Source organism: Chrysemys picta, chromosome 11, assembly GCF_011386835.1.
Source record: "Chrysemys picta bellii isolate R12L10 chromosome 11, ASM1138683v2, whole genome shotgun sequence".
Classification (NCBI taxonomy): Eukaryota; Metazoa; Chordata; order Testudines; family Emydidae; genus Chrysemys; species Chrysemys picta.
Window position 1 is genome coordinate 63,975,832 of NC_088801.1, and position 25,425 is coordinate 64,001,256.

At 45.4% G+C, this 25,425-nt stretch overlaps 2 long non-coding RNA genes across 2 annotated transcripts; one reads left to right on the forward strand and one right to left on the reverse strand.

Moving 5' to 3' along the window:
• Positions 1-10,998: 10,998 nt before the first annotated feature.
• On the reverse strand, positions 10,999-22,166 carry LOC135974163 (uncharacterized). The gene is made up of 2 exons (XR_010591371.1): positions 21,594-22,166; positions 10,999-14,557 (listed from the first exon to the last, which is right to left on the reverse strand). It is a non-coding gene; the product is annotated as an uncharacterized LOC135974163 (long non-coding RNA).
• Positions 14,541-20,983, forward strand: LOC135974160 (uncharacterized). Its single transcript, XR_010591368.1, has 2 exons — positions 14,541-16,061; positions 18,966-20,983. It is a non-coding gene; the product is annotated as an uncharacterized LOC135974160 (long non-coding RNA).
• Positions 22,167-25,425: the final 3,259 nt, after the last annotated feature.

A 25,425-nucleotide genomic window follows, 5' to 3' on the forward strand; every position in this document is an offset into this window, starting at 1 on the left:
CAGTTCTGTCTCTGTGTCTATCCGTCCTCCTGTGGAGTGTTTGAGTCTGGGTGCCATCTCCGTCCGGGGATCGGCCGACCAAGGGGTTCCTGTCCCCGCGGTCTGAGTGAGTGAAATCTGCACAATCGCAGCCGCACTGCACCTTGGGTAAAACCCTTGGTGTGATAGCAAGGGCGATTGAGTCAGTAGCCTGTGGGCTCCTTTTGTGTGTTGCACCGGGCATCGCTCTGACGAACCCGAATTTCCTTCTTGTGTGATTGATGTGTGTAAAGTCCTCCTGTATTGGTAACCAGACGTCTAAGTCGGGACAGTTCCCTAAAGGAACGCCGGCTCAATTTTAGGAAGGGTCCGGACTCCTGTAAATTTCTGGAAAAATGGTCTAGGCTAACTCAGGGAGATCCCAAAACTCAGTGGCCACTGTTAAAACCTTGGAACAAGGACCGAGTGGACATCTTAAAAAAAAAAAAAAAAAAAAAAAAAAAAACACGGTCAGCCTAAAACTAAATTGGCTAAAGGAGAGGTTAATTGTTTCATGCAGTGGTGGGAAGAGGCAAATCGTAGGTGGACAAAATCAAAACTCACCTCTCTCAAATATTCAAATAATAAATTAAAAGCTTTATTAAAAGCCTCCTCTCCCACCACCAGACCGAGCGCTCCCCTTCACCCTGTTCTCTGACGACAAAAAAACAACAACCCCGGATCGATCCCAACTCCCTTCATACTCCCCTCTCGTTGTAAAAAGGATAAAATGCCCCTTGTTCTGTTCCCCTTCATTGTCTGCCTCAGAAACTGATTCTTTAGTGTTCCATTACCAATTCAGCAAGGAGGGTGGGCTCCTCAACTAGCCCCCACCCTTCCTGGGCCTTTCCTTAAGCATTTCTTTCAAAATTGTGAAATGACCACAATATCACTCACAAAAATGGTTCATTGGAAAAAGCAGGATTGGGCCCAGACAAGCAGGCAAGCAACAGATAAAGAAACTAAAAAAAAAAAAACAGGTTGGAAGCCCTAAGGGCATAGTGTCAGGAGTAAGTGCAAGTATGAACCCCTGGAACAATACTTAAAATGGTGAAATCTGAGTTGATAAAGGTATCATTTTGGGAAATAAACAAGTGATTTAAGGAAAGAGTGAAAAGTTAACTCTACAGAGACTGGAGAGAATTAAACAGTTAAACTTTGTGAAAATGTTAAAAAGGATCTTGTTAAAAGAATTCTTGGTTTCTTTGCAGCCATTCTAAAGGAAAAATGGGCCCTTTTCCAGAGGAATGTCTGTAAATAATCCAGGTAAAGAGACTACCTAATTAAAATCATTTGACTATGGACAATTGAGTCAAATTTGCTAAAAGAACATGGGGGGGGGGGGGGGGTTCTATTGGAACTTAACTGCCCCAAATGTATAAAGGTAATGTACAGCTATGTAAAAACAAAGCAGTGTAAGAGGGATGTTAAGGGAGAGAAAATGTGTATGTATCTGTCTGTCTGTGGGAATATGTGAGGTTTGTAAAACTCCTGTTTTGTAAGTTTAAGATAAATTGGTTTTGTTTTGTTTATGCCACTAAAAATCCATTTGACTCTTTAATTCAAAGCTGCAAAACTGACAGACCTTTTTGCCAGACACAGGTAATCAGTGTTGGTTGACTTTGAGATTTGGTATTTAACCCTTAAGGGGTAACTTGATTCTTTACAAAATTTAAATGTTTTCAAATAAAGACCAAGTCATGACTGCAGCAGGACAGTCAAAATCAGAAAAATAGGGAGAGATTCTGGATTCTGTTTGTTTTTGTAACAAAATAGCAAATGAAAGCTGTAGGAAAAGAATAAAATCAGTGGCCCTCTGAAGCAACAGCAGGGGTGAGGTGCACAAAACAAAAAGAAGAAAGGTTAGAAACACTGAGCCTTAAAATGGCTCTGTGTAATCAGACTGTCACTTTGATAAGGGTAAATAAAACTCTGTAAGAACAAAAGAAAGTTACACTTATGTAAAAATTAATATGGCTAATGTTTTAAAAGTTAAAGTATAGAAGGAATGTGCAGACATGTGCAGTCTATATTATAGAGGGGGTAAAAGAAATGCAAACGAAACATACTACTTAATTAAAATCCTATTAGGGCTCTAAAGGAGCCACAATAGGCTGTGTTCTTTTTCAGATCTATGTGTGTTTTGGAAGCAAGAGTTAAAAGTAATCAAAACTCTGGTAAAAGTTAATTGTGTTCCTTTTAAGACAGAGTCTCTGAGCTCTGCTAATGGTTTTGAATCCAAAAGCCAAGCCTGTGTGGATGCAAATTATCTAACTGATAAAGGAAGTGAGAACTGCCAGCACAAAGAAGTTGCAGATAAAGAACATACCTGGTCAGCAAACAAATTGTCTAAATAAAAGGCACGGTATAACAAGATACCTTTAATTAAAATAAATGTAATGTTACTACGTACCCCTGTAACAATGTATAGTGTGTGATTTTTGAAGAAAAAAATCCTTTATGGTAATGATGCTTTTCAGCTGTTACCTGTGAACAAACTTAAAGCTTAATACAGCAGGAAAGACATTGTAACCTTGGTCTGCTGTAAAGGGAAAACTGAGGTACACCACCTCATGGATTTAATGACTGAACAGTGGGATAATTTCCCCATAACTCTTAAAAGATAGAAGCCATTAAAACCTGGCCTGCCTATAGAACAAAAACACAGGAAAATATGGAGGTAATTCCTCTTGTTTTGCCTGCAATCAGCAAGGGTATTTGTAAAAGAAAGGAATATTTTAAGCAATAATGAATGCCACCCCAAAAGGGGTAGAAAAAATATTATTTTTGTCTTTCAGGAAAAGCTAATATCAGCTACAGGACAACCTAATAAGAAACAAATAAAAGTGGGTATACTTATCCATGCCTGTTGCTCCAAAGCCCTGTAGTAAAGACATCTCACTAGGATCCTGTATGTGGGATAAAATGAATGAGACCAAAGTACTGTATAATGGGCTATGTGTATGTGTTAATTCTTGGGGGGGGGGGGGGGGAAAGTGTTTTAAAAGAATGGAAGTGTTAGCAACCTTCCAATAGACAAATGTAAATGTAATGTAAGTACTGTGTTTACAAAAGATAAAAAGGTAATATAGTTCCTAAAACAAACAAAAGGGCAATGTGGGAAACCAAACCATTCATATTATACATGCAAATGGCAGCATGTTAAGAATTGCCACTGCAGAAAGACATAACAGCTTACCATTGGTATAATGTATTTTCTGAATGGTCTCCCACAACTACTGGCGTACTAATGTTACTAACCCTAATTGGTTTTGATTTTAAATTGTATGTGTTTAATTGTAACATTTAAAATGTGCTGTTGGATAAAACAAATGTATGCAAAGCTAGAGCCACAGGCCCAAATCACCTCCCAGTATTTTCTATTACGTGGACTAAATAAGAAGTGACACTGGCGATTAATAATCTTGGTGTCAAAAGGGGGATATGTAGGAGCAGGATCGTATAATGTCCCATAGGAATTAATGTATGATTTGATTTCATCCCTGTCAGCCACCCTTTTTGAATAGCAGAAAGGAATGACAGACCAGAACAATCCTTATGACTGATTATGGTCACCCTTTTGTTTTAGAATAAGTTATAATGTCTACTATGGTTTCCTATATGTATTACAAAGTAGGCCTCTAGTTAAATATACATTTCTTTGTTTGAAGGTTTAGTAAGTAAGAAACAGGATTCTCTATTGTGTCTATGTTAAGTAGATTAGAGGAACATTGAAGGCCTGGGTCTCAATGTAAATTGTCTTGGTTATTGATTGTAAAACTTAGCAAGGTTTAATTTGCAATGCCTTTTTTGCTCCATATAAAATACTACTGTTTGTATTCTCAATCTGTGTGAATAAGGAATGTATGCATCAGGAAAAGATAAGGTGTGAAGGCCATTGTTCTAGCCAGAGTCAAGGAAGAAGAAGTAAAGAGACTTAAAGGACATCAAAAAAATCATCAGGTACTGCTTACTATCCAGATGGCTGTTAAACTGTCTGGCATCACAGCGTGCATGGCATCACAGCATGCATACATGCTTCGCGGTGTAAGAAGGCACCCCCCAGCAAACCAATCACCTCAGGACCACGCAGAGTCAATTTTGACTCCAGAAAAAGACATAGAGGAACAGCCTGCAATACCTTACCATCTACGCTCTCGTAAGGGTTGCCAGAAGCAGACGAGGACCTAAAGCAAGGCCCAAAAAGAAGCAGTAGTGAGCCTAGCGCCTGCTGCCTGGTGGATGTAAAACTGTGACTGCGGTTCCTTCAGTTGAGGTTGTCAGAACCGGAAGGGCCTTGCCTGCAACATGTGCCTCTGGTGGCGCCTGTTCCTCAGCTGCTGGTGTCTTAAGGTCTGGGGAGTCCACAATGACAATTCTTTTATCCAGCAGCAAGTGTGGATAGCTCAGACTCTTAATATTTCTAATTGCTGGGTCTGCAGCCACATCCCAGCCCACTCTCAAACTGGTGTTCCTGTCCTGGCAATCCCACTCAATTCCCCAGACCTCACTGGAGGACCTCGTCCATTTAACAGAACATGGAACAATAATGACACTTGGGAAGCAGTGGGAATAAATGGATACGTGTGGTGGCGGGAAAAGGTCATTGGTGTTGGGTGTGTAATGGGACAGGGCTGGATCTGGGAAAAAGTCATTGCCTTCAGCATATTGTGGCCAATGGTGTATGGGATTATTCAAACAAAACTAAAGAGTGGTGGGCCGGGTATGGGGATATGAATTTTTTTCTCAACCTGGGATCAAACAGAAAAATCAAGCTCATGTTCCCCCTACAGTAACCTTAGTGAAAACAATACAATCTTTCAATGCCATGCAAATAACACCACTCCTCGTAAGGAGAATTACCCTGTGCCCTTCGGAGGATATTATTCCTCCTTTGTAGGCCCCTATGTGACAAATGGGTGCAACCGACCCTTCCCAGCCTTAATAGGCCATCATTGGGTTTGTGGAGCCAAAGCTTATACTGTGTTACCAGCTAACTGGTCAGGTATCTGTTATCCCGCCAGACTCTTCCCACAATTCCGAGTGCTAGGGTCCTTCCCACGAGAACGCCTTCGTAATTTCAGGCGAAGAAGAAGGGACTTATCAGATGCCCAATGGTATGTAAATAACATAAGCCCCTTGACCTGGGAAGAGGCCATTGGCGGTTCCCTTATCCCACTTGGGGGAGTAATACACCATGCAAAAAGGCTCCTAAGGTTACAAGCAGTAGTTGAAATAATGGCAAATGAAACCGGAGAGAGTTTAAAGACCCTGGCCAAAGAAACAGGGGTGATCCGACAGATGGCCCTCCAAAACCGTCAGGCATTGGACATAGTGCTGGCGGCCAAAGGAGGGACCTGTGCTCTCATTGGAAAGAATGTTGTGTGTTCATACCTGACGACACCAATGAGGTAATAGATCGTGCTAGTCACTTAGAACAAATTGCATATCTTCCCCATGAAGAGCCAAGTTCTTCATGGAAGTGGCTAAGTAACCTATTCAATTTCTCTGGCACAGGAAACTGGTTGTTTCAGGGAGCCCTGACTATCCTGTTTGGAATCCTAATGATTTTTGTATGTTTTCAGTTAATCTCCTGTTGTATCCAGAATTGTGTAAGGTATGCCACCCAGGTGACTACCCCAAAACAGAGTGCTAATATGATGATGTTAAATATCACTGATGAACGAAGAGATAAAGAACTATTAATATGTGGAACCCAGTAATTGTTGGTCTTTGCGTAAGCTTGACCAAAAGGAGGGATTGTGAAAGTGAAATGAATTATATTAAAGAAATAGAATGAATTAAAGAATGCTGTATGTACCTTTAAGTAGAAATGAGAAATGCTGCAAGCCAGGGGGGCAGGAAAGCAGACATTAACTGCTTAACTTGCCACTTAAGGGCAATTGGTGAAGCATTAGTCTTAGATCCATAAGAGTTAACAAGGAAGCAGGATATGCATATTATGCTCCATGCATATTTTACAATTTTGCTCTCTCTGTCCCTTTGTTTAGTTCGCACCCTTTTATCTGTATAAATAAGACTGTTTGAATCTTGCATGGAGGCTCACATTATCTGAATGTATTAGCAGAGCGCTGTGCTAATAAAACAGAGTGGTCTGACAAACTATGAGTCCTGAGTCTAACTTTGACAGTACCCACCCAACAGGAGGGGCTCATGAGAGGTGAGTGTGCACCATCGTAGGCCCCCACTACCATTTTTGAGACATCCAGTATTCTGCTGATTGTTCTCTTCAGTGCTCTAGAACGAGTGCTAACTTTGCTTTCCCATTTGTCTTGGTGTTCCTTTCCTTCATGGAAGTGTAATCTTGAGTTATGAGGGACTCACCAATGGAGGAACCCAATGACTGAAAATAGTCAAAATGGTGTGAATGCTTAGCCAAACGGTCTCTTTCAGAGATGAAGTTAAAAGTGACACATCCTCAAGAAAGTTAAAATATTCTTAAATATGCCCTTAATCATAATCTTCAATGTCACTTTGTGACCCTAAGTGACATTTGACATTGTTCAAACACAGGTTGAATCAATGCTCTTTTGATAGTGTTTTCTTTGAGGGTCTCTTGAGACCCTGAAAGAAATGCAGTGAACTCTCTCAACCAGGCAGTGTCATTTTATTTCCTCAGAATCAGCACTGTAAACTAGGCACTTGCTTTGGGCCCAAATTTGTGGTGAGGGGGGGGGGTTTCCAAAATCATAGGCCAGTGTCTTTTTTTTTTTTTTTTCTTCCTCCTGAGATTGCGACCCTAGTCCTGGCCTGGCAGGGGCTGCCTAGAGCGCAGTGATGGGTTAATCTGGCCCTGTATAATGTTAATGCTGCTACCAGAACCTGCCTGGGCACTGTTAACCATTTAAAATGGTTACAAACAAAATCAAGTAGCCTCTCCTCGCTGATGATATTTGGGATGCAGCGGCTTAGTGCTGCTCTCCACGATGATGAATAGTATCAGTCTTGTAGCCTGCTTTGTGTGGCATTCTCTGACTGATTTTCAACATGATCTGATCTCATCTAGACTGGTGCTTTGCTCCCTGCTCTGCTGGAAGCAGTCATGCTGGTATGCTCTGTGCTTGTTCTGAGCATTAGAGCCCTGCAAATCTGCGGATATCTGGGGATGGATGCGGATCCAAATTTTGTATCCATGCAGGGCTCTACTGACAGCGGCAGCACCAGCACTCCAAGCGCGGGCCTGGGGCGGTAAGCCTCAGGGGGCGGCCTCCCGGTTCCTGCGAGGGCGGCAGTCGGGCAGCCTTCGGCGGCATGCCTTTGGGAGGTCTGCCAGTCCCGCGGATTTGGTGGCAATTCGGCGGCGGGTACACTGAAGCTGCGGGACCGGGGACCTCCCTCAGGCATGCTGCCGAAGGCTACCTGCCTGCCATGCTTGGGGCGGCAAAAAAGCTAGAGCCGCCCCTGTCTACCGAGCATACTCTGCTACACTACTGATTTGCAACCATGTCTCCTACATGTAGTGTGGGTGCATATATTCTGTGTACCTTCTGGTAATGCCACACTGTGCCCTGCAATTTTCTAGCCAGGTCCACTTGCCTGCCAGAGCCCTCACAACTACTGGAGTTGTTTCACTACTGCCTCCTGCAATGGAGAAAGGAACATTCCACTATTTTATTCAGTGGATACTCAATACCACTGGACAATAACTGCTAAGAAACACTGCTCATCCATCTCATGCCAGGTGCTGCCTGCTATAAAAATATTGATGATCACCTTACTGTGCTAGAAACCTACTATTTGCTCTGATTCTACAGACACTACACTGCAGGTGCTCTCATTCCCTGCCAGTCACATTTTGCCCTGGTGCATTTTCCCAAATCAGGATATTGGCCACATTAGATGAGCCCCCCCGAATCTGAATCTTGTACAGTAGGTCAAAGGCTGGTTTTAGGATAACACATTTACTTTATTTCTGATTTCCTCTTGCTGGGGGAAAAAACACATCGCTAGTGGCACTGCCTGTCTTAGTAGCTGCTTCTAGTCTGTGTGAGCAAGAAAGTATCTTTGTGAGGCAACAGAAATTATGGTGCTGTAGAGCTTCGTGTAAGATGTGTCATAACTAGGGTTACCATTCGTCCGGATTTACCCGGACATGTCCTCCTTTTTGTGCTAAAAATAGCATCCGGGGGGAATTTGTAAAGCACTCACAATGTCCGGGATTTCCCCCCTCGCCCGGCAGAGCAGAGTGAGCGGCTGGGAGGGCTGCAGGAAAGTCCCGGGCTGGACTCCGGAGCAGCTGTAGAGGAGCCGGATCCGCCCTGCATTCTGAGCAAGTGTATCAGCACAAAGTGCAGCCCTCCCCTTTTGCAACGGGGAGCGGTTTCTGCCATGCAGCGTAGCAAAACGGGAGCGAGAGCACTTTGTGCTGATACAAGGGCAGCTCTCCCCTGCAGCCCGGTCCGGCAGCACTGTGCAGGGCCAGGGACCGGGTTTTGTTGTGCTGGGGAGCTTAGCCACGTGTCCGGCTCGCACAGAGCCCAACACCCTGTTCTGAGCAGCAGGGTAAGGGGGCCAGGGGGCAGGAAGGTTCTGGAGGGGGCAGTCAAGAAACGGGGGGGGGCTTTTTGGGGGGAGTGGAGAAAGTTTTGGGCAGTCAGGGTACAGGTAGGGGGTAGGGTCCTGGGGGGCAGTTGGGGGGGGTCTTAGGAGGGGGCAGTTAGGGGACAAAGAACAGGGAGTCTTAGGTAGGGGGTGGGGTTCTGGAGGGCAGTTAGGAGCAGGGGTCCCAGGAGGGGGCAGTCAGGGGACAAGGAGCGGGGGTGTGGGGGACTGGGAGTTCTGGGGGGGAGCTGTCAGGGGGCAGGAGTGGGGAGAGGGATCGGAGCAGAGGGGTTTAGATGGGTTGGGAGTTCTGGGGGGGGCTGTCAGGGGGTGGGGAGTGGTTGGATGCGGCGTGGGAGTCCCAGGGGTCTGTCTGGGGGTGGGGGTGTGGATAAGGGTTGGGGCAGTCAGGGGACAAGAGGCAGGGAGGCTTAGATAGGGAGTGGAGTCCTGGGGGGCAGTTAGGGGCAGGGGTCCCAGGAGGGGGCAGGCAGGGGACAAGGAACGGGGGGAGGGTTGGGGGTTCTGGGGGGGCGGGAAGTGGGAGGGGCAGGGGCGGGGCTAGGGCGGGGCTCCTCCCGTCCTCTTTTTTGCTTGCTGAAATATGGTAACCCTAGTCATAACTTCTTACATTCCCTGCTTGCAGCCACTTCTTTATAGCAAAGATCATTGGAATCCAAATACCAGCCTGTTTTCTCATGCATTTTAAGAGAATAACATTTTTAAACATCAGAAATTTGTTACTCTTGCATGTTTCAACTTTATTCATTTACAGAAATGTCCTTTCAAACCCCCCCCCCCATTTACCTGATGTGTTCTTGATGCACCTCCCACCAAAAGCACTTTGCTCTGTTAATGATATTTTGTTTGTATCCCCCGCTGTGATGGTGTGTGCACCCCACACATGTAATGAAAGGGTTAACTGAAGCTGGAGTGCTCAGTTAAGACACCTGGTCGCACCTGGAGGGTGGGCCAGGCCTAATTATTCAGGAACTCCATGGGGGTGGAACTGGTGGTAGTACAAAGAGAGGAAGCCCAGAGTACTGAGAGGCTACAGGGAGGGAGTTTTGTAGTCCTTGCATCCCTTTGCTCAGGGCTCTCAATCATCTTTGTCCCCTTCCCAGGAGCTGGTACAGGACCTACCCAGAGAGGGGAAGAATGGTGCAGTTCCCCTTTGGGACCTGAGACTGGGAGGGAGCCCATGGAAAGACTTGGCCCTGGGATTCTCTTCTCAGTAGAGGAGTCTGATAGGAGACCAGGAGAGGAGTGGGGCAAGCTCTGGTGGTGAGGTACCCTGAAAAAAGGGCAGGATTAGGGTTTCCCAGGAGATAGCACTGGGAGGTGCTCAGCAGAGGATCAGCGCAAGGAGAACTTAAGAGGCATGAAAGGTATCACCAGGTGGGTGGAGGTTCATTTCAGTTTACACTCATGGCTGGGGAATTATTGCCGGGGGAGAGCCCTGTGAGTCCTGGCCCTGGAAGAAGAGTGAACAGGCCAGCTAACAGACTATGGTAGGTAGCAGCAATGGAGCAGACCTTGGATGTTGGTTTTAGGGTCTCTAGATAGAAACCCAGTGTCGTGGGAGGACCTGGGCTCTTGTACCAGTCCCTGGGAAGGTGGTGTGAAGGCCCTTGGGAAGGAGCTATGGATGAATGACAGCACAGAGAGGGATGTGAGAATCACAGGCCTCAGTTGGGGCTGAAGACCTTTTGTGACAACATTGGGCTATTTGTTGGATTTTCTGTTACCCCAGAAGGGGTGGACTTAAATGTGACCTGGCCAAATCTCAGTAGAGGACAGGCCACCATGGCACTGGAATGACTGTTGGCAGAGGGTGCTAGACAGGAAAGCTGCTATGCCATGTCCACCCACAAAGGGGTGTCCGCTATGAGGAGGGAGGGTGTGTAGAAGAGTTTACTTCTTGTGTATTTTGGGGGTATCATCTTGTCACTTTCCTTTGCTCTACCAAGAGCTTCATGACCAGAACTTGATCAATATCTACATTTAAATGAAAGGCTTTGTGTATTGTGTGTGCCAATGTTGTTTAAATACTTGGTTCTGCTGTCCTTGCCATTGGAAGTACAGTGTATGGGAGTGGAGTGTGATAGGACTATGTATTTGAGGCTGATCAGAAAATAAGTATTTTCTACAGAATATTGAAAGAAAATTACACTTAAAAATCATAGAATCCTTATTTTTTCATTGAAACAAACTAATATTTTAAATTTGATTTGAACGGAAAGTTTCATTTTCATTTGAACCAGAATGAAAATAAAATTCAATAGAGGGGGTGGTTTTGTTTTTTTAACCGTTTCTCTTGTACTTCCCCGGTGTTTTCCTCCCATATGCAGAGGGGGTAAAAAAAAAAAAAGCCAAAAACATGAAACACAAAAACCAAAAACACAATTGAAACAGAACTTTTTAAAATTTTGAACTGAATTAAATGAATATTTTTATTTTTGTTGCATTTAGGCCGAAGAGCGAAGTCTATCCCATCGATCACTGAAAAAGCTTTCTGGTGAAAAATTAAACCAGCTCTAATTATCTTATCAGTAAAGACATGCCTGACCTGGGCATTCAGATCCAAGTCAGGGTGCTTGGTGTATGGTTCTGGTTTGGCCCAGTATAAAGATGGGAACAAGCCATAAAATCTGTACTCCTACCCAGATCTGAATTGTGACATAGTCCCTTTAAATTTGGGGTTTCTTTGGCTCTAGGATCTTGTTTTGATGTAAAGAGATGCCCCAAATTAACCTTGAACTGTAACCCTTTTGACTAAAATTCTGTTTTTAAAATATGAATGCATTGCTATACATTTACTTAAAAAATAAAGTCTGTGTACATAGCACCATCTATCAATAGACATTTGTATTGCAGGTAGCACATAAAATTACAGCATTTTAGTTTCCTGTGAAGTTGGATATGTGAAAAAACCAACGTTAACATTAGTTTGCCTGAAGTCTAATTATCTTGGGGTATTTTGGAAATCAGGAGGAGAGCAGAAGCAGAAAGACATGCTATGGCCAAAACAAACAAATCAACAAGATGGCTACGAAGAAACTCTAACCAGAACTAAGCAAGAGATTTCCTGCTCTGACAGATATATTAGTCCCTTGAAGTCAAACTAAATTTCTCACGAACAGCTATATTCGTCAATAAAGTTGAAATTCATGAACCTCAGTTTTTAACAGCACTAGGAAATGTTTTGTAACTTAGCCTATGAAATGTGAGGCTCTTTGGCAGGAGAGAAATTGGCTCTATTTCTCTCAAACTTCAAAAGTTTGGTTAGAAGACAGTGGCTTAAGGGCTTCCTAATGAGAAGTGAAGCTTTTACATCTAGTTCGCTGATTTGAATCCAGGCTGGTCGTGGCTGTATGTAGCTAACAATGGAGAGCTTTGTCATGTGCTAGCGGTCTCGGTTCAGTTTTGTTTAGCTAAGTGTCCACATAATAAAAAGTCACACTGTGATTGGTATGCAATTGCAGCCTCATTGGCACATGACTGGAGAAGACTAGGAGTAGAAATATGCTTTTCTCTAGCTAAGGAGTCAATCCACTTTCTCAGGTGAGGAAACATGCATTGCATCTGCTTGCTTACTGCTCTCTGGAAAAAACATTTTCATCTCCAGTGATGTCCATCTAGCACCTCTTGCAAGTGCTTATGGTTGGGACAGTTCATCACAACCCCTGACACCTGCCCCTGCAGTGTGCCAGGCCACAGCCCCTTTTATTGAGGTTCTGACTGTCCTTCTTCCCTCACCTATTCTTCTCTGACAATATTAGATATGCTCTATGCCCCATGAAGCTGCAAGACTTGCTCATCAACCTCCTCTTGGCACTGGCCAAAATGGCTGTCCTTCCCTGGCCAGGAAGCTAAGTCAGATATCTGAGTGTGAGGCTTCATTCATGCATGCTTCCATCCAAGTTCCTCTGGGCATTGTCCCCTCTCCCCTGGGATTCCCTTTTGGAACTGTGGATGACATCAATAATCTCTACTTGGCGTCCCCTCCTGGCTCCCTTGTTTTGACCCGGTTCCTCTTTTTGCATTCTTTGTCTTCTGTGACTAGTTAAATTCTAATTTTTATGGTCCCACACTCATCTGAGGAGATGGCCTTTTGTTTTAGTCAGCTTCACCTGCAATCTCAGGATTTAGATAGGTTAGCAACTTTCATGGGGATAAATGTTCTTCCTTTCCCTTCACACCTCTATACTTCCTAGTTTCCACAGGAAGTAGAAGCAAAATAATTGAAATGCTGGATGAAAGATTCTCTTTGATGTGTTTTTTCAGCTTGACTTCACTTCTAAACATGTGGTACCAATAAATACACCAAAATATCCTAATATTTGGAAACTTTTTTCTAACCAAACTTCTGAGCCTCTAAAGCACAGCCCCTGCTTAACACTAACAGTTTGAAAGCCCTTGGCATAGCAAAGTACTGGATGTTACACATTATAACTCTTTAGCTTTGTGTTGTTATTTGAGTAGAGCTAGTGTATGAAAAATGTCCATCAAAGTTTGTTACGACCCTGAAGTTTAAATCATGTTCAGAGGCTCTCAAAACTAGCTCAAAGTTAAATTGCTGAGCTTTGGGAGAACCTAGGCCACTTTTTAGTTGCAGGCAGAAACTGTGTGAAATCATTTTGTTTGGCTTGGATTCAAAACCAGGCCCAAACTGATAATTAGCTTGAGTTTTGTAGTTCTTTAAAACTCAGTGGGGGTGAGCACACATGTGAACCAAAACAAAATGAACTGAAACCCCAACCCATAATAATAGACAAAATAATGGATCACATGAACCACTACAAATTGAATCAATAGATTAACACATAATCAGAGTTGTTTAAATGAACAATATTAATATTGTCATCTGTCTTCCTGCATAGAAGAGGAAAACATCATTTTCAATGTACAACACAGATGGCAATAACTACAACAAAAGTCATTGCTGTTCTAATCATTGTACAACTTTTGGGTGGGAATTTCCAGAGCACTCAGCATTGGTCTACCTCTGATCTTATTGAAATCAATGGCACTTTTACCATTAGTTTCAATGGAAGCAGAGTTAGGCCTCCATTCACTTGAATGGGAGCAGGTAGGCCATGCCATTTACTTTTGTAAATCCCACCCCTTACGTTTCATATTTTAAAAAGCTTCTACATAGCCAATCTGCTGTTAAGGATTCCACATGAGTCACTCTGAGTAATGCAGAACCATGACAACAGTACATATTATCAGCAGAGTCAGCAAGGTGATGTAGGAGGTGAGTTACTGCAGAGAGAAGTGGGCAGCGAACTGCAGGATAAGTGTGTTTTGTTCTCTGGTTTCCCTGAAGAATATTTCACACAGTGGGTGGATGGTTCTGTATGGTGCATGTCATTCCTAAACATGCTTGTGGCCAATGCTTTGTGATTGGCATAATAGGTGTGTGTGGTCAGAGGGATGAGTAGGTGTGGCTGTATGCATAGATTTGAGTTTTTCATGTAGAGCCTAACTGAACAAAAATAGGCCTAATTCTCCTCATGCCAGTTTGATATCAGTGTCACTCCACTGACTTATCTCACCAGTATCAGAGTAGGATGAGGCCCAAACACATCTGGCACTGTGGAAGCCAGGAGCCAATGTTTTGTGGCCTTGAAGATATGCCCAGGTCCACCATTCTAAAAAGCAAGCGGATGTGTTCCCAATTGGCCCCTTATCTAGGCTTATGTGCGTCAGTGTTTTCTGTATGTGAAGGTAACTGCAGGTGATGAAGGGCCCTGGAGATGATAAACAGGCCAGGGGGTGCTGAGCACATCACTGGCAATGGCTCAGTAGGAGAGGGAGATGCTCAGCCTCTTGCTGGATCAGGCCTTGGGTCTGGTAGATCCGTTACTTGTGACTGTTCTCTGTTGCCATGAGGGCACTCCTGCGTGGTGATGGCCCCTCGTCTCTGCTTGAATGGTGTTTGACGTATATAAGGAGGATAAAGGACTACCGCCTGCAAAAGGAAGGAGAAAGAAAATGACATTTGAGGAGCAAGGAGGAGAACAGGTGTTCGTGTTTAATGTAGGTTTGGAAGGACCCAGGAGCCTTCCCCCACCTTTTACCCTTCCATGGCTTATGTTGCCCAGCAACATTCAGGACTCAGAGCAATCACATCTCCTAGTCCACCACCCTCATTCCACTCTTGGGAGCAAAAAATCAAGCTGAAAACAGTGGAGAAGCATCAGGGCTATGACCTTACCACCACCCTGCTGACCCACTGTGCTAGCCACATGCAAAGAATGGAGCAGGCTGTCTTCTCTGAAGGGATAATGCAGCTTGACCACTTCACCGGAACACCGCAAGCCCTGGAATGGATGCGCATGGATGCAACTTTTACAGCTACAGCAGGCCCAGGCATTAACAAAATGGTGAGCTGTGGCCAAAAGCTGTCAGTTATCACCGTGGAGTTATGCCTCCCTCAGAGTCTCCAATGCAGTCACAGCAACCAGTGCCTGGCACAAAACCCTACTTTGAAGTAACTTCCCCTGAATGAGGGACATGCTGGTGCCCTAACAAGATCAGTTTGGGGTCAGGTATTTGCCATGAAATTTGGGACAAGTAGTAAGTTGCTTAGCTGTTTAGGGGAAACCGCCTTTTCCTCTGCTTCCACATGCTAGTGTTGACGTCACTAGGCCTCACCCTAGGTAACTCGGGAGGGTGGAAGGCCACTAACTGTCAATGAAGCCTTCCTGCACTAGGCCTAAGTGAACCAAACTCTATCCTTCCATGTTTAAACTCTAATCAACCTCAAAAGCCAGGTGCAATTGGAATATGTAAGCAACCAGTTATCTGTGTGCAACCCCCTGCTCAAGCAATAATAATGAGGCCTGCATGTTTCTGGCTGAAGGGAAAAAGGACAAGATAACAGTTTAAAGAAGTTACTAACAAGCTAGGCTTATAGCTGCCAAGAATGACTTAACTATTACCAGGGATGGGAGGGGTAGAGGGAGGAAGGGGGGGGGAGAAAGGGAGGGCTAGAGGGGAAAGGGGGGGGTTGAGGCTTAACTGCAAAATGTATAAAAGAAGAAAAACTGTTCCTGTTAATGTGCTTGATTTGAGACTTGCCAGTCTCCTTGCACCGCTTTGGGATCCCAAATAAACTTTGTTTGCTTCTCCCCCTGGTGTGTTTATTGACGCGAAGCACACCGGGCAACGGACCCGCTGTTGCTTTGCCTCGGGCACTCTGTGCTGGCAACAGTTTTGGCGCCCAACGTGGGGCTCGAGGCTGAAATTTAGCCTTGCCCGGACCCCTCTCAGAGGTCGACAGATTGCGGTGACGACCGACGCCCAGCGCGCACCGGTGACTTTACCGGGGGCCTCGGCGAAGACGTGGTTTGGTCGACCCCGGAGGGCACAACGGTGCAACGCGCTCGAGTAGTGGAGAAGCAGCTGTGGGCGACGGTGGGGAACCGGACCCATGGATAGGGCGACGGTGCAGAACCGGACCCTTGGATAAGGTAGGAAAAGTCCAGTGGGGACTTTATCTGTCTTGACCTGGGGACGCCCAGTGTCTACCTGTTATGACCTGGGGACGCCCAGTGTCTCCCTATGGGGCAGGGACAGAGGCAGGGTAAGGTGTACACCCTTGGAATGCATTCTGGTGAACTGGAAAGTGTTTGGATCGGATCCGTTGGTTAAAAGTAAACTGAAAAGATTCTGTACAGTAGACTGGCCTCAATATCAGCTAGAGGACCAGGAAAGGTGGCCACCGGAAGGATCACTTAATTATAATACGATCCTTCAATTACTTCTGTTTTGTCAGCAAACGGGTAAATGGAATGAACATATGTATGTACAGTTGTTTATGTTGCTAAGAGATAGGTTAGATATTTTGCAAAAGTGTAATTTGACTCCGACAGGTTCGGTAGTAGCTATTGTTAGTCCCCAGAACACCCCCCCCCCCCCCAGCTGTAATGGCAGGTCCGGTGTCCCCTTCGGCTATCACACCCCCACCATATAAAGACAAGGTGTCTCAGGTCCCAGAGATTGCCCCCTCGGTGGAATTTTATCCGTTGATCACTGAGACTGTGGTGTCCAGACATGGCTCAGATAGGAATCAGGCCACTACTATGCAGGTTTACACCCATGTGCCTTTTAACCCGGTGGACCTAGCAGCCTTTAAGGCACAGGCAGGGGAATTCTCTACGAACCCAAGCAAGTTTATCTCGGTCTTTGAAGGGTGCCTGGCTAGCTGTAAGCCTGACTGGGATGATTGTAATGTCCTTATGCAGACCCTGTTGTCTGAGGTGGAGCATAATCAGGTTGTGTCTAAAGAAAAGGAAAAAAGGCAAGCGAAAATGATGGTCGCAGCAGTACAGGCCGGTGGCAGGGGAAAATTCCAGGAAGGTGGAAGGGGCCGGGGAATGAGAGGACGTGGGCGCCCTGGCTCACACGAAAGGCGTCTGGGTCGCAACCAGTGTGCCATATGCCGGAAGGAGGGACATTGGAAAAATGAGTGCCCCAAAAGGGAAGCTACCCCTATAATGACAGCGAAGGATCAAGAATAGGGGTGTCAGGGAAGATGGACTATCCTGCCCCTGGAACCCCAAGTAAAAATGCGGGTGGGAGATTCGGACATAGACTTTTTAATAGACTCTGGAGCTGCACGAACCGCCGTAAACCAACCCCTGCAGCTGCCTAGTCAGAGTCCCTCACTGTGGTGGGTGCCACAGGGAAAGGAACCAAGTGCCCAGTATATGCCCCAGCGGAATGTGCTTTGGGAAACAGAACTCTATCTCACAAACTGGTTTACCTCCCCGATTGTTCAACACTTCTACTAGGATGGGACCTGCTTTGTCGCTTAGGAGCCACCCTGCATTTCACCCAAAATGAAATAAACCTCACCTTACCTGCAGAGAATGCCTGGATAATGACCCTTGCAATTGAGCCCTCAGACATGCAAGCCCCAGAGTGGAGCAAGTGGGAAGACAAAAGGAGGGTTAAAAAGCAGCTTTGCTGGACAGTGCTGGCCCAGGGATTTAAAAATTCCCCCACCCTTTTCGGCCAGGCTTTGGCCAGAGACTTGGAGGAGTGGGACAATGAGGACAGGGTCCTCCTCCTGCAATATGTGGATGACTTGTTAATGGCTGCTGTGGGTCTCATCCCTTGCCTTAAAGCCACTGTAAGCCTCCTGAACTTTGTTGGACTCCTCAGTAGTGGGTGTGCTCGTCCTGGTTTGTTGCTCCAAAGCTCTGTATAGAAGTTATTTTACTGGAAGGGTGCATAATGACAATGTGTATGTGTTCATTGTTGGGAAAAGGTGTATGAGTGAAGAGTGGAAGTTTCCTTTGTAAGTTAAAAGAAGCCAAGAAGGAGAGAAGGAAAAAGAACAGAATGAGTTAACTGAGGGAAAAAATATAGCTAGCAAGCTCAGTCCAAAGATAAGATGCTGGCACCATCCAAGGACACTGCCCAGAGCTAAGACTTGGCCGACAGCCAAGAAAAGGGGGGGCCTGAATGGGCCCAAGCAACTATGAGATCTGCAAAACACTGTCAGGCATTAATGAAATGTGTTAGGTTTCTTTTCGCACAGATAAAAGAAGTGCTAACCAAAGACCCTAGCAGCCCTGCCATTCATTGAAACAAGGAGACTGAGTCTACGTAAAGTCCATCAACGAAAAACTGCTTTGGCTCCACAGTGGAAAGGCCCTTTCCAAGTCCTGTTCACCACCAACACCGCTGTGAAGTACCAAGGACTGCCCATCTGGACCCAGGCTTCTCACTGTAAAAAGACCCCTCCACCTCGGGAGGACTCTCCGATTGATGATAAGCCTATTTAAAGACAGGGTGATGTGCTAGTAACCTCTCCCCTGTATGATGCTGAACCACACTGTTTCAGGAAAAGAGAAGAAGGAACACTTGCTTCATTGAAACCACAAAGTCCAGGAATTCCTGACTACAAAAGACATTAAGAACTGACCCTGGTGAAGAAACAAAGAATTATACGCTGGCAGGGAGGCTCTTACACCCCTGGCCTCCCAGGTACAGGCTGAATGTCTAGTCTGCCAAAAGAACAACCCTCGACCAGGAGTGTCAGTGCCACCAGCCACTCTGGAACCTACCCCAGGCCTGGGGCTGGTTTGGCAAATAGACTTTACTGAGTTCCCCCGGACCCAAGGATTCAAATACCTTTTCGTCTTGGTGGATCGATTCAGCGGATGGCCTGATGCCTTACCCCTTGTTTTGCTCCACATTCGCGCTCTCCCAAAGGGCAGGTTAGGGCTCAGTCCCTTCGAGATTATGTTTGGAAGGGCATGGCCTATGAATGGTACACCGGTTCTGGCAGGGGAGTGGGAAATGGGGTGTGGCTTTTTATCTCAGTACACGTGCTCTCTGTCTGCTGTTCTCTGTTCTCTCCACAGGTATACCAGAGATTTGCAGCCTCTCCCGCTGGATGCCCCTGTCCATTCCTTGCAGCCAGGCAATTCCGTTCTCGTTCGGACCTGGAAGGACAAGCCTCTCCAAGAGAAGTGGAAGGGACCCCACACCGTCCTGCTGGTCTCCCACACAGCAGCAAAGGTCAAGGGACACAAGAACTGGATTCAATCACTCCCGTCTGAAGGCAGTGCCCGCTCCTGAACGGTGGACCGTCCAGCCTACGGAAAAGGACTACCAGCGACGACCTGAGACTTAAACTGTTATTCAAAAGACAATAAGGCCTGCTGGGAATGCCCTGTGGTCTCTCTGGACAGTCGCAGCGCACTCCCCGTGAAAACTCTAAGCGTTGGTTGTGTTTACTCTCACAGGGCCGGCCTAACCTGGTGGCCTGGCCCTTTTGTTTTTAATCTGCCTACTATTGGTAATTGATATTTTGTGGGTATTTGGGGAATTGTAATTGTTAGGCCCTAGGGTAACCTGCCCAGCATGAGTTCAGGTCCAGGGTCTGCCACAGTGGTACTCTTTGCCATAGGGACACTCCTTTCGTTACCTCCCGTTTCCCCCCAGGCACATGTGGAATGGAAAGGGATCCTTACTAACTTGGAAACAAACACATATGAGTCCTTGAAGGTTTGCTTTGCCCAAGAGTTTAACCTCTCTAACTGCTGAGTATGCTCCCAAGTCCCGCACCACGCAGCAGGGTTACCCTGAAGGGTAGTTCCCCAAAATTGGTCAGATATCTGTTGGGGATGGTTCAGTAGGGGAAGAAATACCTCGGGTACCCCCTTGTCACAAAACTGTACCATTGAATCCCAGTATGCATTAAGGGACAACCCCTGGCGGCCACAGGCAGCGTAAATCTTTGTATGCCACCTCAGAGCCCATTAAGGAAGGAGACAGGTTGGGTATGATCCTCCTCCCATCCTATGGGGTGGGACGGCTAACCCAATTTTATCGCAGGCTCTCTGTGTTTCTCACCACATTCGCCAATGAAACCTTGGCCATAGAGAAGAGCCTTAACTCAAAGCTATACCAGCTCCGGTTGCTGTCCCTGAAAAACAGACAGGCCTTAAATTATGTTTTAGCCTCCCAGGGCGGGGTGTGTGCCTTTATTGGGAATGAATGTTGTACTTAGGTCCCGGAAAACTCACAGGACATTAACAAGCACGTCCTGTCGGCCAAACAGGCTTTCAAGCAGTGGAAGGCCCAGGAAAGGGAACCCACAGGTTTCGATTCCCTTTGAAGTTGGTTGCCCAACCTAGGAGGACTGGGGGGTGGCCTTGTGCGTCTCCTCCTCACTGGTGTGGTATTGTGCCTGGTCACCCTCCTCCTAATTGCTTGTTTTAAAATGCTCCTCCGTAAGCTTTGTGCCCCCCGTTCCTCAAAAATCCCGGCATACCCTCTCATTGAAAACCCCAGCTTCATAGCACTTAATCATATCTTGTCCACAGAATATGAGAAAACTCAGCCAAAAGCTTGTTGAGTATTCTCAAAGGAGGGAGTTGTTGACGTCACTAGGCCTCACCCTAGGTAACTCGGGAGGGTGGAAGGCCACTAAGTGTCAATGAAGCCTTCCTGCACTAGGCCTAAGTGAACCAAACTCTATCCTTCCATGTTTAAACTCTAATCAACCTCAAAAGCCAGGTGCAATTGGAATATGTAAGCAACCAGTTATCTGTGTGCAACCCCCTGCTCAAGCAATAATAATGAGGCCTGCATGTTTCTGGCTGAAGGGAAAAAGGACAAGATAACAGTTTAAAGAAGTTACTAACAAGCTAGGCTTATAGCTGCCAAGAATGACTTAACTATTACCAGGGATGGGAGGGGTAGAGGGAGGAAGGGGGGGGGGAGAAAGGGAGGGCTAGAGGGGAAAGGGGGGGGTTGAGGCTTAACTGCAAAATGTATAAAAGAAGAAAAACTGTTCCTGTTAATGTGCTTGATTTGAGACTTGCCAGTCTCCTTGCACCGCTTTGGGATCCCAAATAAACTTTGTTTGCTTCTCCCCCTGGTGTGTTTATTGACGCGAAGCACACCGGGCAACGGACCCGCTGTTGCTTTGCCTCGGGCACTCTGTGCTGGCAACACTAGGGCCCTACAATTGAGCTACCTGGGGGCTGCAGTGGTTCAGCCACAAACAGGCAGCCAGTGGCCACAAGGAACCTTGCAGTAACTCCACTGGGAGAAGCCAAGCCCTCCCCAGCCACAGACTAACTCCTCAGTTCTGCCTCCCCCACCCTTGCCTAGAACTGTGGCCCCAGGATTAGGAAATACATATCCAATAGGTCCCACAGGCCAACTCTGGGCATAGGTCAGGGAGGAGTATGGCTGACCAATGACTAAGGAAAATCACTGTGACTGACCAACGACAGTCTTCAAAATGGAAGCTGATCTCCACAATAAAAGGAAACAAATATTTAAAAAGAGGATCCTCACACACTAGGGAGAAAGAAGGAAAGAACATCACTCAGCAGATGCTAATCATCTCACTGAGACTCCAGTTCAGCAAGGCACTTAAGCACATGCTCATCTGTAATCTCTGAATACCTTTCCCAGAGCTGAAGCAGATCTCTGTATAAACTCAAGCTTGTCTCTTTGTAGGCAAGTGGACTCACCCCTGCAGCACCTCCTGCTGGTCTCTTCTGGGAATTAGCTTGTCCAGCCTCCGGAACACCCTCTGCAGGCCAGTGTCCCGCTGCTGCTGGGCCCCCCCGTGTCCCTCCCAGACCCGGTGCCCCATTATCTGGGGTGCTGCCCCCTGGCAGTAATCCCTTTCTCTCAGGGTCTCCCCTCCCCAGGGAACCCCCAACCCTTATCCCCACCTCACCTCAGTATAAGGCTACTGCCAGTCATTGTCTAGCCCCCATGCCCTGGGGCAGACTGCAGTATCAGCCTACTCAGCACTGGCAAGGTTGGGTTTGGACCTGCTGCCTTTGCCTACCTCAGGCTGCCTTCTGCAACCCCCAGTACCCCTTGGCCTTCTGCTAGGCTGCAGCCTGGGGCTTTCCAGGCTGGAGCTCTCCCCAGCTCCTCTGCCTTTCCCCAGCCCTGCTCTACTCAGGTCCTTGCAGCCAGGTCCCTCCTTCTCAGAAGCTAGAGGGAGTCTGTGGAGCACCTGGCTCACAGCCTTTTTATAGGGCCAACTGTGGCCTGATTGGGGCGTGGCCCAGCTGTGGCTATTTCCCCAATCAGCCCAGGTTTCCCCTACCATAGCCCTCGCCAAGGGCTGTTTTAAGCCCTTCAGGGCAGGAGGTGGTGACCACCCCGCTCCATTCTTTCACCAACAGAGGTTGGGCCAATAAAAGATATTAATCACCCACCTTGTGTCTCTTGTATCTTTCATCACAGTAGTCAGTCCTTAGTCTGCTTTGAGGAATAGGAGATCATTGCTGAAGACATTTAAAAGTTAGGCCTTGGCTTGAGTGTTTTGAATGAATGAGGGCCTTAATGGTACCAAAGTGAGGGGCAAAGTACAAGGACCTAAATAGAACAGAAAGGGCTAGAAACAAAAATTTGAGATTAGCCCCAACACTGAGCCTTAACAGATCCCAAATTCCTGTTGTATTGACCACTCTGTACAACTTAACAAGTGGAGCTGGAGGAAATTTGACAAACTATTTTTGGTAAAAAATGCAGATTTGGTGATACCCAACCTCACATCTTGTGAATTCATGTCAATTTCACTGAATCATTTCAGTGGTGGGAAAACAAAAAATTGCCAGTGAAATGAAAAATCCAATATTCACACAGCTCTAAGGGCAAGTAACTTCTAAGTAGTATTCAGTGCGAGAGGTCTTGCATTCAGTTTGAAACTCTCCACTCATGATGCACCTTTTGATTTCCAAATCCTGTTGTGTCACTGCCTTCCAGGAGATGTCAGCAAAGTGCCTCTGAGCTTTATTCTATTCTGCAGTTGATCTTCCAGTGACTCACTTGTTTTTGGTCTTTGTTCTAAGTGCACTGTGGGAGGTACAATTCCTTTCTCTTTTTGAAAGGTGTTTTGAATGTTCGAGAACAGAGTGATTGTCCTGGCATTTGCAACAACAATCTAATCACTGAAAAAGTCTGCATTCTTAGGTTAACACACTGTACTTGATTTCATGTAGATTTTTGGAATAATACAAAGAGGGTAATATATGCTATGGGGATATAAAATACAACATAATGACTAATAATTATGTTTATACATAGAACCTACTAAATTGCACACATACCATACCCTTTAAATACAATGGAGGAAAAAGAGGCATGATATGTATAGACTTTTTAGGCCCTGATTCAGTAAGGTACTTAAGTATATCTCTCTCTATGCATATGAGTGATCCCAATGGTACTGTTCAAATGCTTTAAATTAGGCATGTGTAGAAGAACCTTAATGACTCCGCCTCAATGCTGATCAGAATAATAGCTGGTATGTACTAAATTCCTGATCCAGCGCCCATTGAAGCCAATGGGAATCTTTCATTGACTGCAAAGGGCTCTGGATCAGGCTCCAAGAGTGGGTTTTTTTTTTTTTCTTCTGAAATTCCTTTTAAATATATACAGTTGACGTTGAAAACTCATGAAACAGTCCCACCGAAAAATCAGAACTCCGCCTGAGCCTGGAATTGTTGAAAGCTAGGATGATAGAGGACAACACTAGGTTAAAACAAGAAAAGAAGAAACCTAAAACTACCATAAGCTTCTGCATATTTTAATTGCGTACCACAGGTTTAAAATTCCATCTCTCCTGCAGAGAGGCAATGCCTATTTAACAGGAACCCAATGTTATTCAAAGGAACTCACCTTGCAGGGCAAGAAATCTTAGATAAGGAAAAGTAGTGTTTTAAGGCTCCATGAGTGTGGGTAAAACTTTTTAAAGCGACTTAGGCTCCAAAGTGCTTAAGTTGCTTTTTGAAAACGGGACTGAGGCTTGTTTGAAAAGGTTACCCTGTATCTACAAGTTTTAACTACCTTCTTTGTCTGTTCTTGGAAAACTAAACAGCCAAAATATTTTTACCTCATCAAGATTTTAAGTCTGAAGGGATCAGTGATCAAGGTCATATGATCCTGCATATCAAAAGCCCCAGAACTTCACCCAGTGACTCCTGCAGCACGTCCAGAGCTTGACACTTGTACTAACTAGAACACTTTTCAGAAAATACATCAGGTCTGGATTTAAAGCTTTCAAGTGATTTATGACAGCTAATTTTTCTGTACTCTCATAACAATGTTCAAGTCATATGTTGGGTCACAAATATTAACCGATTTTAAACCTCACCTTCATTCCCTGAACACATCAGTTTTTACTGTAGACTATGTCTAGAGAAAAATCATTTATAACACAGGAGAAAAAAGTTTTCATTTAACATTCATCATAGCTGTCACGTTGGTCTCAGTCCCAGTCATCTTTACAAGAATTCTTTTGGAGATGTCTGTAAATGTAACCTCAAAGATTTGTTTTCCAAATTTAACCTATTTCCTTATGGGTGACTCTCAGCTTTATTGACACTGTAAAGAGTTCTCATGTGGGATGGTTTGATTTGGTTTTCCTGGCTTCTGAAAACAAAAGTGTGACACATTAGCTCAGGTGTGGTGGGTCAAAGGCAAAAAGACTAAAGTCTTCAGACCAGGTTTTGAGTCACACCAGTTTAGACCAGCTGAAGATCTGGCTGTTAGCTATGTGCTTCTGTACATGACCGCAGAATAGAGGATACTCAAACTGGACCAATCCAAAGGCAGTACTTTTACTAGCTGAGGGCACTGAAAGCCTCTATTGACCAATCCAGAAGGATCTGGGCTTAGCTTGTCTCTCCTGCAAGTCACTCTTTGCATCTCTTACATGACCACTCATTGGTTGGTCTGGTAAAGTACCAAATAGTAAACAGCCATAACCTACAGCCCTGACCCTTTAAGTTCTTGTGCTGCACGGGACTTCCAGCCCAATCAAGTGATTTCCATTTACATGAATTCTGTGCAGGTTGAGTACAATTGAGCACAACTGTGCTCCTGTTTTTTTTAAAAACTGGAGCAATCTCCCAGGACTACAGGAGAAATGTTAAAGTGCCAGAACTGTGGCTAATTTTTTTGATCTTTCATATTTGCCAACCAGGAGGTTGCTCTGCATTTCACGTTAGCTTTGCATGGGAAGGTTCAAGTTTCCCTCAGAAATTAAGAATACCACAGTCTTTAATAAAAACTGATTCCTTAGCCTATGATTTGATCTATTATTGAACTGCATAATAGCAGACTGGAAAGAAAAATAAAAAGTTTGGTCTCACAATCTACATGCTGGGAAAACCTATTGGTTAGAATGTAACAACATATTCACACTGTTAACCTAAACTAGCTGTACAGTCTTTGTCATGACAATCTTAAGAAATGCATTGCCTTGGTTTTGAGAGATGTACTTGGGAAGAGAAGATACCAATGCACGTCTGTCTTTTTTCAAACTGTGGCAAGAAGTTC